General features: G+C 41.2%; 1 protein-coding gene across 9 annotated transcripts in view; it reads right to left on the bottom strand.

The window, feature by feature from the left end:
• CYRIB (CYFIP related Rac1 interactor B) overlaps nt 1–13,897 on the bottom strand; it is a 152,941-nt gene that overhangs the window by 48,888 nt on the left and 90,156 nt on the right. For 2 of the 9 annotated variants that reach the window (XM_063451058.1, XM_063451061.1), the window contains exon 1: nt 3,247–3,583. The exons of the other annotated variants lie outside the window; for them this stretch is intronic. The gene's annotated coding sequence lies outside the window, so the exon portion shown is untranslated. Of the gene's footprint in view, nt 1–3,246; nt 3,584–13,897 lie in introns of those variants that run through there. 9 annotated transcript variants of the gene reach the window in all.

Raw genomic sequence — 13,897 nt, 5'->3', positions numbered from 1 at the left:
CCTATACTGTTAACACCACCATCTAGCCCCCCTGGGCCCCTCATGCCTCCATAAATATTGTAAAAATCTTACTGTATTCAAGCCAGAAGCTGTAACTCTGCATGCTATTTTCCTAAAAAAGAAAAAAGTCTGCTGACATCAGAAGTTGTAGCCTGATCCAATCTCAGAAAATACAGTGTTTACATGAGAAAGGCTGCAGGGAGCTATAGTTCTCACCTAAACAACCTCATTAAGCTGAAGTTGTTCAGGTGACTATAGTGTCCCTTTAAGAAAATAAGCTGGCCCTGGTAGTGCTGGGCTAAGCTCAGGAATGCTAACAGTAGCCCTAAGCAGGAGCTTCCTGTTGTCAATGGAGGATGTGACCAATGCCCAGTATACCCCGGGTATGTTGTCAAACCTTTACCAAATGATCTGACTACTCACACTCCTGGCACCATAGCTAAAACAGCACACTATGCACTCTGTGAAGTTAAATAGGCTCCCAGGTAAAAATTGGCATTTTCATTTATTTGTACAAAACCAACAACATCTGCAACACTACACACATTCAGTAAAAGGTACCGATACGAGCCCTGCCAGCGAACGGGCTTATATCACAAAACACAACTATACGATAAATGAGATCTGCCAGCATGTAATGACATTGATGTACAGAGAAATGTCTAGCATGGCAACCTTCAGCACTCCAGATGTTGTGGACGACATCTCCAGTGATGCTTTGCCAGTGACGAATGTAGGGCCCTTGGTCTAGGAGATGGATTCCAGTGAGAATATCCAAATTCCATAAACATGATAATGGCATTTCTTTACAATGCCTTAAGGACCTATGATACCACAACAATCTGTTCTTCGAGACTTCTTTCAAAATTGGATGATCCTCTCAATTATTTACTACAAGGCTTTGCAGAAAAGCCAAAGTTAAAGAAGTGGAACATTTTGCCTTCGGGCCTACACGTAACAAACAGCAATAATGGCAAAGTGGAGTATTTAGTCCTGAGGAGGTTAATGCTAGCAATCTCTCCAGGCAGATTTACTCTGCGCTGTAGGGTGTTTTTTTTTAAGTTCTTCCAAATATGCCCAGTATGCTTAATGTAAATAAACACCAAAACAGCAGGATCTAAGACACAGTGCAAAGTGGACTAAAATGTAATAGTTATAACACTCCAAGCTCCATCACAGCCAATGTGTAACGCACAGAATACAGGTTGTTTTTTTGGGGGGGGACAGGGGGATAGATATATATATATATATATATATATATATATATATATATATATATAACACTTCCTGGTCTGATATGTAGAGCTGAAGCCAAAGATATTAGGGGAGCTTATTTTTTTTTTTGCATTTTAATACATTATCTATCCAATAAATTAAAGAGGGAAGTTTGCTACAAAAAAAAAAAAAAACGAAACCCTGAGAATAGTTAAAACAGCACTTCCTGAATACCTACTATATAGACAAGAGGTTACCAATTAAGGAAACTGATAGAACGACCACAGAAAACAAACACCAATTGTACTGCAACGGTTTCATTTAGAACTTTTTAGGCAGAAAAATATTTTTCATAAAATAGATTACTTATATAATTGTATGTTTAAAGCATTTTAATTTAAAGTAGCATTTATTTCAGTGACCCATTTATAAAATGTGGCAATCTGATTATTGGCTAACTATTTCCAGGTCACCACTTCCCCCATCATTTGCACATTATCGCGGTTTTGTCATATATGTACATTGACTAATTATTGTTCAAATTATTATTTGTCTCCAATTCATTTATATGTTAATGATATGTTAATGATATGCAAATATCCTTTTCATTTTTCGCTAATGTGACCCACATTACTATAGAAGCATTAGTCAGAATTTACCAGGTCTAGCGTCTTAGTATGGAACATGCAATCAGAGCCATATTGTAACATTTAATACCGCACGTATCGGTATATAAATTTGCATGTTACTATAGCAACTACAGGCAGAGTTAGTCTTGACTCAAAGAGCAACATAAAATCTTTTAATTAATAACTGTATATGGTGTCCATAAACTTTAGACAACACATAAGACTGACACAACAAAGACTGATAAATATGGCCTGGTATAGCAACATTTGAATTATTAGAAGCAGCAAAGTCATTTGATGAGAATGCACTTGGCATTATTTAATTTTCATTTCTGTATACTGTAAGCCAATAACCATTCAAATCAGGTTCTGAGTCATTACTAAACATAGTTATTCAGGATCACTCCATAATGACAGTCAAAATTCATTGAGTGAAAGGACCACACTCAAGACAAAAATAAATAAAAAAAAAATAAAAAAAAAACGGTTTAATTTTAAAAAATTATTTTCACTAATTTTCTTTATTTTCTGGTCACTGTAAATGACACCAGGCCTTTAGCTGTTTAAATGGTTTGAGTGATATGAGCTGGGACTCACATGGTTTTAGCGGTGAGCACAGCTGCCGCTGGGACTGTTGCGAAGCGCCTATGCACGTGGGCACAGTGACAGGCGTTGCTGTCAGGAGAGGGCCAGAAATGGCTTTGGCAAAATGTGCATGTAAAACTGCTGCTTTGAAGTCCTAATTCCTGGTCAGAGGAACAAACCAGGATTTGCGTCACTAGTTTCTGTTTGGGGGATTTAGACACACTACGTCTTTACATTAGACCCCACTGCAGGTGTGGTCGACAAATTATTTGACTGCTACAACAGAGAAACAAAACATTTTGGCATACAACCACCTGCACATGCAGAGTGACAATTCATGGCGTGGACAAAATAGAACCAGGAAAACATTTTTTTTTTTTTTTTGCAGAGTTCTCATTTCTATATAAAACTGTACTTAAACGCTCAAAAATAATGAGTAGAAAAGCACATGTAGATTTACGTTACTATTTTCCAGTGAAGGTATATCAGTTTTACTGCCCAACTAAATTAGAACCCCACTACAGGTGGGGAACAAGAAATGGTGATGCAATGCGTGCAATGATTGAGAAATATTTTGCATATAGCTCCATGTATTTCCTTAAATAAACTACCGTCTAACTGCCAATCTTTTGATATAAGGCAAACAATTTGCATGAAATGGTACTATTTAGTGACATACAGAGCACTGTATGTTTTGTCACATTTGCCTGAACGTTGCAATAATATAAACATTAAGCTGAGCAGTTGTGCATTAATTCTGCATTAGCGTAACACAATGCAATGTGTAAAAAAAACAAAAAACAAAAAAACAACTTACCCTCTCCTGATCAAACAATTCTTCCTATCCTACAAATGCCAGCGTGCACCTGACGTCTTCTGTTTTGTTTGTTAAACTGTTCTGTGATCGGTGCAGGTATGTCGGCTTGAAAAGTACCAACGATGAGGAATGTATATTAAATGGGTGCCTGAAACTCAACATCAAAGAATTTCAAGGCAAACCGTGCAAAATAACTTTGAAATGGCTGAAAAAAAGTGTAGCATGGCCGGTAGAGAGTCTCTAATGGAAGTTAAAAGCGATTAAAACAGGGCTCGAGAGAAGTCTGAGATAGCAGGTTGATGCAGTATGAGGATTAACATTGCACTATTACACTTCCGTTTTTCAGTGTTTGCATGAGTTTTAATGTCTGAAAATAAGGAAGTCTAAATACCCTGCATGAGGAAGCATTACAGCAACGCCTTCCCATAAGTGTTATGCTATTAACGTGACCTATATATCCTGTACACTTTACCCACAAAGCCCCTGCAAGACAACTAGCTTAATGCAGTGCACATCCCTTTTATGGTACAGAAATGGCTAAGATTTTTTTCCCCAGTGACACAGTTGTAAAGTAATTTGTTTTGTTGCACAACAGATCAGTGTACATCTAACAAGTGAGAGGGACAGATTTTACAAAATATTATAAATTCTTTATGCAAACGTTTGCCCATCCGTGACCAAATAACATTTTGTTCATTTTCCAAATGTATTAAAATAAACAACAAACTAATTTCTGCAAATTTTAACACGCAGTTATTTGCGGAATTTCACGGACAGTAAACGTGACATGTGTTTGGAAAGTTTGAGAATCCTTTCAGTTAATACACTAGTAAATTCTTTTATAGGGTCTCAGACCCTTGTCTAGAAAGAATTATTAGGCCTCGATCATAGATGCATAGACAACTAAAGTTGTTTTGGCTAATATAGTGTACCTTTAATGTTACTTCTCCAGCCAACTCCGATAAAAAGAAATAGCAGTAGTATAGTCCTCTGCCAGGCTACCTAGTAGGAAGGGGTAGTTTCCTCAGATGACTGTTGGGACAAGGTACTGGGGAAAAACGTTACGGAAACCCCTCTAATACCGAGGTAGTATAGCTAGCAATGCTTTGAGTATCAGCAGCACACTGTTCATTGGTAGAGAGGAGGAGACATAACACAGAAAGATGGGAAACTTTTAGTGTAGGGGTCAGAGTTTCCTCCTGGGATCAAGTCGTAGGTTGTTCTAGAATCCATAGATACCAATAACTCCAAATGTCTGTCTGTAAAGTTAAGGTACAGAAGAGCTTACTTTATTGAATAGCCCTACTTTCTTAGCTCTCACAATGTAATTATGTGCTTAAAGTGGATCTATATGTAGCTGTGGATTTATAATGTGCATAAACAGGACAAGCCCATAAAACAGGTCTGCAGCATATAAAATGCTTCTGAATAAGTAGCGCCCTACTCGGTTTGCATTGACTAGAGTACATAATATTTTACTACCTAAAATTATTTATTTTTTAAAGCCATCTCGCTTACTTACATGACACAGATACTGGTAAATGTTATTGAAGTATTTTATTTGTAGGTGGAACTTCCATTTAATCTGAAAAATTATAGAAGCGAGAAAGGCAGGATCTGGATAAAATAAGGAAGGTGCTTTCCAAAATTTATGTTGTAACTATGCTAACAGCGTATTCCGGTTACTGTAAGATAGTGTAGAGAGAACGGAGCATATTCCTAAACGTGACATAGCTATGCAATTAAAATAGCTTATAGGAAAGGGAAGAAAAAAAATAAATAAATCAGGACGAGAGAAAGGGTTTCCTTTTCACGGTTAAAAAAAAAAAAAAAGCCTCTGATGTTTAATTAGATGACGCTTTGGGGGGTTGAACTGCCCCTGCTGCGTACTGTGTGTTCATTAAGAGCGACTTCAAGGCAATTCAAGACGCTCAGTGATGTAAAATGAAAAGAGCAAATGCAATAATGGGTTCTTTTCAATCATTTTTAACAATTCAGGTAAATTCTCAGAATAATGCTCCTCAATAAAGCAAAAGGTAGGAATGTGTAATGCACAAAAACACAGAATCTGTATAAAAGATTGTTATATTTCATGTATTAACTTTTCTGTGATATTCTCAAAAAGTTCAAAGCAGCTAGGGACTCTTAAAAGGTGAAGGTCGCAGAGTCTACAAGGAACGCACTTTTCCATTTGAAAGCTAATTCTAATCATAATGCTAATTGGGGCAAATACTGGTGTTTGGTACGGCCTCTAGTGCAAGCATTTTAACATAGAGAAATTACCAAAGTATAAATTCATTTATGCATGTTATTTTGCCATTCATGAAATATTGCTATTATCCCGAAAAATAAAACCTTTTTTTGGGCAAAAAAGCATCACATCTATGAAGTTTTAACCGCTAAATAATCATATTGAACTCACAACTAATTTTCAATATTTAATACAAGAGCGTTGACTATTTATGAAGTGTTGAAAACACTTAAAACACCCATAGCCTTCTTGCACTTGGAGTGTCCCTTTAAATTCAAACCGTGTCCAGGTGCTGTCAAACAAGTCAAAAATATCATGCATGCATGTATGAATTTAAACATACAGCTACTTTGTATCATCTTGCATCTTCCTTTTTCTTGTAATGTAAGGACGTAGGAAAATCTCTGAGTACACTGTTGTTAAAACAAGCATTTTACTAGCCTTGCTCTGAATTATTAATAAACGTTTCAAGGAAGTGGCTATAGAACTAAGCACCGCACTCTCCAAGGCACTAATGATCTGTACATTGGAATCATTAACACTCATTTTCATGCTAATCATCTTTAAAGGCCGATTAAAGGTAAACAATAGCTCTGTAACGAGTAGGTTGGATTACACAAATTCTATATTCTTTCCAGCCGAAATCGTCTAATATACAAGTTATTCTAAGCAAAAACAAGAGAAAGAGATGCTGCGGGGTCTCAATATAGAACAGAACAGGAGACCCCGTGCATCACCTGGACATAGATATAGCCACGTAGGTAACTAGTCCGTGCATCACCTGGATATAGATATAGCCACGTAGGTAACTAGTCTGTAAATAATGAATGGCTCAATAACCCCATAAAGGGTAAGGCTAAAACGAATGTAAATAAACAGAAAAAATAAAGTATATACAAAATACCAAATCCCTACTGTACCACAATAGATGATATAGGGAGCAACTACACTGCTAAAAAAGCATGAGGGATCAAAGGTACAAAAAATAATAAAAAGAATAATAAAGCTTTATTGGAAATAACTGCAACATAAGTATCCTTCCCCCTAGTGTCCCTATATCCACACAGCACTCTACTAGGTGAAGGGTTGGAACCTTAGGAGTATAACAAAACTCCTGTAGAGGTATACAGGTCTCAGGTCCCATACCACCCCCCCCCCCCCCCCCCCCCCCTCACACACCAGGGGTCCTATTAATATAAGTAGAGAAATAGATAGAAAACAGGGAGAGAGAAATATCCAATAAGGTGAAAGGTCAGTTGCAAATGCACTGACAGTAACTTTATAAAGCCCCTCTCCCTGTAAAACTAACTAGACAGATATAGTGGTAAGAAGAAAAATCAAAAGGTATAAACTTAGAGCATATTCAAAGTGCTCAAAGCACAAAGTGCCCATGTGAGAACAAAAAATAGATATAAAGCGCCCAACGCGCGTTTCGGTGCTTAGGTATTGCACCTTCGTCAGGGACCAGTGTTCTTGTTGTTGCTCTTGTTTTTGCTTTGACTTATTTAGGGGTTAAGCCCCTGGAGTCTCCTCGCGGTACACAGGATAGCGAGTCCAGACTGGCACTCTCCCGCAAGGGTACAGTGACTTAGTCTGTTTTTGCTACCTGTTTTTGCTTTTGTACAATTTATTCTACCAAAGAAAGATTATAGGAGCAAAGAGAGTATTTCCATGCAGCCATAACACAATATAAAGTATGTTTATATCCTCATTTATACAGAACGTAATAAAAACTAGTCTACAGATGTTGCAAACTACATCTCCCCTGATGCTTTGCCAGCATTATGGTTGTAAGAGCATTATAGGAGATGTGGTCCACAACATCTGGAGTGCCGAAGTTTTCCTACCTCTTATCTGGTGTTTCATTTTCACTCAAACTATTGATCTAAATTCAGATGTGTCCATTATTTACAGAGTACTACGAGGAATTTCAACGAGAACCTGCCAATCCCACTGCCACGTGGGCCAAGGTTCAATTAAGATAATTTCACAACCTTCCATTAACATAGTCACAAATAGGATGTGGTTTGGTTTAAGTATTGAACACAGTTTTTTAGACAATGCATTGGGAACTTGCTTAAAGCCTTCCTCTAATCTAGCACATGCAAATGCAATCACCTAGATTTAGTGAGGTTTTTTTTCATTCAGTGAATGAGAACACAGTAAGCCTGACCTTTTGTAATCCAGACTTTATAGATACTGGGGGTATGTCTACGTTAAAGCAGATTTTTCCATGTAAAACCCTGCTACATTATCTCACACAACCTGAGGCCAATGTTTAATCAATGATTTATAAACTTTGAGAGCCAAACCTGCGCGAGCAAGAAACATGGTCTAATTATGAGTTCTGCAACACATTGATATACACAGCATGAATGAGGCTCTGCTAAGTCCTCATTCACATACATTAACCCGCTTAATATTGTCAGGGAGAGATAAATATATGTCAAACAAAAAAATCTTACAGTGGATGTGTACGCTCTGCCCTAGGCATCCCTGCAACAGCCTGGAACTAAGGACAGCCCTGTTAGAGAGGTTAATTCTTAACCTGAAATGGTTAAATAGAAAGCCTTTCATGTCTTGTTTTTATCATATTAGTATGTAACAACTTTTAAGTACAGGTGAAAAATGGGATCATGAAAGGACAACTTTCAAATATTGTCCTCCCTAGTTATAGGGCTTATGAACTGTAAATATGAAATAAGTTAAAGGACCACTTCAGCTTAATGAAGTGGTCTGGGTGCCTGGTCCAGCTAGGGTTAACCCTTTTTTCTATAAACATAGTAGTTTCAGAGAAACTGCTATGTTTATATTAAGGTTAATCCAGCCTCTAGTGGCTGCCTCATTGACAGCCGCTAGAGGCGCTTGCATGCTTCTCACTGTGAAAATCAGTGAGAAGACGCCAGCGTCCATGGGAAAGCATTGTAAATGCTTTCCTATGAGACTGGCTGAATGCGCGCGCGACTCTAGCCGCGCATGCGCATTCAGCCAAAGAGGAGGAGAGGAGGCGGAGAGGAGGAGGAGAGCTCCCCGCCCGGCGCTGGAGAAAGAGGTAAGTTTAACCCCTTCCTCTCCATCCAGCCCGGCAGGGACAATCCTTTTTAGCAGAAAAGTCAAAATCTGTGAAACTAGTTCGCAAACACTGCTCTACAGTTACTGTAGCAGATTTTACCATCCTTCCTTCAAGGATCCGTCCAAGCACCATAACAGCTCTCCGTAGTGGCTATAGTGCCAGGGGTGTCATGGTGCCTCTTCCCCTTCTTCCCTTTGTAAGAAGTCAAACTGTGTTTGAATGGTTTGCCTTCTTACTTGGGGTCTGCCATGCACCGCTCCCCACCACTACCAAAGCTTTATGGCTGAGAGGTAAACGTCTGTTAGTTCATTGGCTGACTGCACTGAGTTAAGCCCTGCAACACAGCAAAGGAACCTTCGGGCTCTCTGGCATTAGAAGTGGAGGCGGGAGGGGCGCCCAAGGTAAGATGTTAAACCATTCGAAAACTGCCTCGCTCAATAGGGGAGCACCAGGGCTCTTGACAATAGTTGTAGTTATTGTGAAAATCCTTCCACCATTAGTTTTTTTTTTTTTTTAAAGCACCCTTTGGCACTCCAGATGTTGTGGACTACATCTCCCCTGATGCTTTGCTAGCATTAAAAAGTGACACTATAGTCACCTGAACAACTTTAGCTTAATGAAGCAGTTTTGGTGTATAGTACATGCCCCTGCAGCCTCACTGCTCAATCCTCTGCCATTTAGAAGTTAAATCCCTTTGTTTATGAACCCTAGTCACTCCTCCCTGCATGTGGCTTGCAGAGCCTTCCATAAACACTTCCTGTAAAGAGAGCCCTATTTAGGCTTTCTTTATTGCAAGTTCTGTTTAATTAAGATTTTCTTATCCCCTGCTATGTTAATAGCTTGCTAGACCCTGCAAGAGCCTCCTGTATGTGATTAAAGTTCAATTTAGAGATTGAGATACAGTTATTTAAGGTAAATTACATCTGTTTGAAAGTGAAACCAGTTTTTTTTTCATGCAGGCTCTGTCAATCATAGCCAGGGGAGGTGTGGCTAGGGCTGCATAAACAGAAACAAAGTGATTTTACTCCTAAATGACAGTGAATTGAGCAGTGAAATTGCAGGGGAATGATCTATACACTCAAACTGCTTTATTTAGCTAAAATAATTTAGGTGACTATAGTGTTCCTTTAAGGCTGCAAGAGATTAAAGGGAAACTCCAGTGCCAGGAAAACGATCCGTTTTCCTGGCATTGGAGAGTCCCTCTCCCTCCCACCCACCAATCCCCGGTTACTGAAGGGGTGAAAACCCCTCCAGTCACTTACCTGAGGCAGCGGCGATGTCCCTCGCCACTGTCTCCTCCTCCGCGCCGCTCCTCCTACTGGATCCGTCGGCCGAGACTGATCCAGCCCACCGGCCGAGGAGACCTAATGCGCATGCGCGGCAATTCCGCGCATGCGCATTAGGTCTCCCCATAGGAAAGCATTGAAAATGATTTTCAGTGCTTTCCTATGGGGATTTGAGCGACGCTGGAGGTCCTCACACAGCGTGAGGACATCCAGCAACGCTCTAGCACAGGTTTCCTGTGCTATGGACCAGGAAGAGACTAGTAGACAGCCACTAGAGGTGGAGTTAACCCTGCAAGGTAATTATTGCAGTTTATAAAAAAACTGCAATAATTACACTTACAGGGTTAGGAGTAGTGGGAGTTGGCACCCAGACCACTCCAATGAGCAGAAGTGGTCTGGGTGCCTACAGTGTCCCTTTAATGGGACATTTAGTCCATAACATCTAGAGTGTTAAAGGATGCCAACCCCTGGTTTAAGACATCCTCCCATTCTCTTCCTTTAAATGAAAAAAAATATTATTGTTTATAGGATGATTAATGTTTTTCTTTTTATAGATATTGACTTCTGTCTTCTTAATATAATAATTTATGTAGAGAGGTGTTGTCAATGTAGTGGTTATATAGCCGTAAGCAATCAGTCTGGACTCCTGTTTTGGTGAAACTACTTTTAAACCCGAGGCATCTGTAACTTGGCTACACACTTGATATCGAATGTGTTGCTTTCACTTTTATAATTTACATTATCAAATTTAAAATTTTAAACATTCATTAGCTGTGCAGATCAGCTGGTGTCCTCAGCAAATCAATGCCATCCAAAAAAGTTTGAAATAGATATTGCTTCTGGGCATGCCGCAGAGACCACTTAAAGCAGAGGACAGCGCCTGCTGCCTTACGGCACCATAACTACAACAGCATTTAGTGGTTATGGTGATTAGACTGCCCTTTTAAACTACTGAATGCTGCGGTGCCTTAATGGTAAAACAACCCCATCTTTACTTTTGTGTCAGCTTGAATTGCCTCGCTGGCCATCTTATACTAGAATTTCTTGTGGCTAACTATGTTTAAACATGTTGGGTTTTCATTCTTAAGGTTGACACGTCATAAGGGCTAGCTCCTTCCCATCAGAAGCTTAATACCATCGCAAGTTCCTTGGTACTGAAAACATGCAAAGGTTCTAATAGCGGAAGGACAAAAGCCAGGCATCGGAATATGTACTTGTGACTGCAGGCTACACTTACATTGCTTCCCTCCCCCCTTTTCTTCCTTTCCCCCAAAAGGCATCCCCCCACCCCAGCACAGAGAAAGCTTGCATCAATACCATTCCAAGATAATAACTCAGCTGCGCAGAACATTGCCCTCTAGATATTAGCGTGCTGCAGCTTGTCTGTTTTTGGATTACTTGGATTTGTCTAATATCTTATCTCCCCCCCACCTGTGTGTTAGCAATGCAGAGTCTGGACTTGCTATTTACTTAATGCCCCGGCTCTTACTTTCCACATACTGCCTTCAGCTTGTCATTCCTATTCTGGTCACATTAGTTCTCTTAAGATTTCCTTTTTTGGGTGGGGGGGGGGGGCAGCTTTTTTTTAGCTTTTCATAGCTGGAGTGAAAAGCAAGGCTTTCTGTAAACCCAAACAATGTAATGTATTAGAAACCTTCTCTGACATGTTTTGTATATTAAAGAAGGACACAATATCTTGTTAAAAAACATTCAAGTTTCCCTATATTGGAACCACCTTTTCCACCCCCCAGATTGTCGTCCTTCAATTTGCCTTCATTAGTATGGCATGGTGAACCTCCGGCAAAGCACTCGTTCAGTAGCACTGAGCAGTTACAAGTCGCAGCGGAGATTACTTGCAGAGAGCACCTCACCTGGCTAGCCCTCACAATCTGCATCAAGTGACACACGCTAGCTTTTATACAATATATACACCTGTGCTTGCACATACTACTCATTTGTGAACTATCAACTTTTTTAATTGCAACAGTAATCTTTACATGGTAACGATCCATAAGACAGTAATACAGAGCGGCCTACACCAAGGGTCTGCAACCTATAGCACACGGCGTACCTTGACATAGCAGGAGATTTCATAAAGCGTGAAGTTGAGAGAAAAAAAAAAAGAGCTCCCATACCAACTTTTGTCCAATCCCAGCAGCCACAATGGACAGCTATGGGATTCAGGCATTAATCTATGAAGTCTCCCATGTTCTCCTCCATAGACCTCAATGTTGTACTCTCTCACACAGCACTGACTTGGCTCCTGGCAGCTGAAGCACCAGGAGCTGAAGAGGGCCCCCCAGTTAAAGATGACAGCAGTCAAAAGGACAGCTTCAGGTAAGTAAAACTTCCTTGCTTAGCACCCTTTCCGGTGTAATATTCACTATTATATTGTAATATAACCCTGTGGAGAAGACCCACGCTCTCAATTTGTAGTAAAACCTGCACAAAAAAAAAAAAACACTCAGAGAAGCCTGCGATTGGACCATTTCGCTGGCTCAGAGCACATGCGCAAGCTCTGGGCCGGCGAGGGAAGGGAGGGAGATGGAGGTAGATTTAAAAACATTATTTAAATGTGGAAAGGAGGAAGTTCTGAGTGGGTGGTATGGGAGACCTAGATTTCAACATTACTAAAGGGGTCATGGTGGTTGGAGTAACCCTTTAAGAACAATATTGAATCAATCCGTAGCTTTTGATACATATAAAGTTATGTTCCGGTAGGTATAACTATAGATTAAACAACACAATTTAAATAAGAATTGTGCAGACAAATGCTTGCTTACTGGGCCAGAGCGGGATAAAAAGAGCTTCCTGATCAACACATCAAAACCTTCTGTATTTTGAAGTCACGGAACGTCAAAATGTATGTAGTCCGTGAATACAGAGGAGTCACTCAAACAAAAGATTCTTCAGAAGGGAAAAAGAGCATTTTAAGTTAGAGAATACACCTGGAAATGTATTGTATGGTCACGGTTCTAAAATACCTTTTTTCAATATGAAGATAAATAGAAATGTCTGTTTCCATTGTGTCAAAACCCTAACTATATCGGGGCGGGGCTTGACCCTGGAACAGAGCAGACGCACGATACCGAAGCTCCTGCTCCTGGAGGCGATATTTATCGATTTAAACTCACACTAAGCGACTACCGACTCGATGCCAGCTGCTGGAGGCAAGGGGAAAGCAAGCCCTACTTACTGATACCACATATGCACCCCCTCGAGCCGAAATCACACAAGCGACCGATGCGGCCTACAAGCATGGCCGGGGCGGGGGAGACGGCCGCTCTCCCGCCGCGGCATAGAGAGAAGCTTTCTAGCAGGGACACCCGTCCCCCCCCCAGTGGACCGGCGGGGGTTATCCCGGTCCCCATCGACAAGCAACAAGCGCCCATCTGCAGTTTCACTTGGCATGAAAACTCGGGCACGACACAAGACGGGCCTCGTGCACAAACCGTAACACAAATGACGCCGATACATGCTGATCTTGGCGGAGACATGATTGAGCGCTCCATCAAACGTATAGATGAGGCCTTCCAGCGCTTCTGGGAGAGACTGGAGCAGCGCATGGCACCGCAGTCACCAAAGTATGTACGGGAGGACAAGGAGAAAAGGCCGAGCACGCCCCGCTCGGACAGATTCCGACCTGGGGCACACGCCAACCAGGCTCCCTGTCATCCTAGGCCGAAGGCCAAACGGGGTATACCCCCGCAGCATCGCCCACAACGCCGGAGGACCACCCGCCGCTGGCGGCGCCAGACCACCGGGGCCCTCCGCAGCGCCCGTAAAGGGGTAGACCCGGCTGCACTGCATACCCGAGTCTGTGGCACACAGATGCGGTCCTTCCAAAAGGCCTGGGGCTGGAGCGGGGCCCGCTACGGCACACGCAACACTGCCACCATCAGCAGAGCCGCAGGGGCCTCTGGACTCCCCACCGACCGGAGCATACAGCTACAACCCTCCTCAAGCTTGCGCAGACCACAGGATTACCGTGCGACTGCATCACAGCTGCCAACCACGGGAATCGGATGATCCAGGAACTAC

Source organism: Pelobates fuscus, chromosome 4 (assembly GCF_036172605.1).
Source record: "Pelobates fuscus isolate aPelFus1 chromosome 4, aPelFus1.pri, whole genome shotgun sequence".
NCBI lineage: Eukaryota > Metazoa > Chordata > Amphibia > Anura > Pelobatidae > Pelobates > Pelobates fuscus.
The sequence above is the reverse complement of the archived record's forward strand: the minus strand, read 5'-3'. Positions and strand labels throughout refer to the sequence as shown.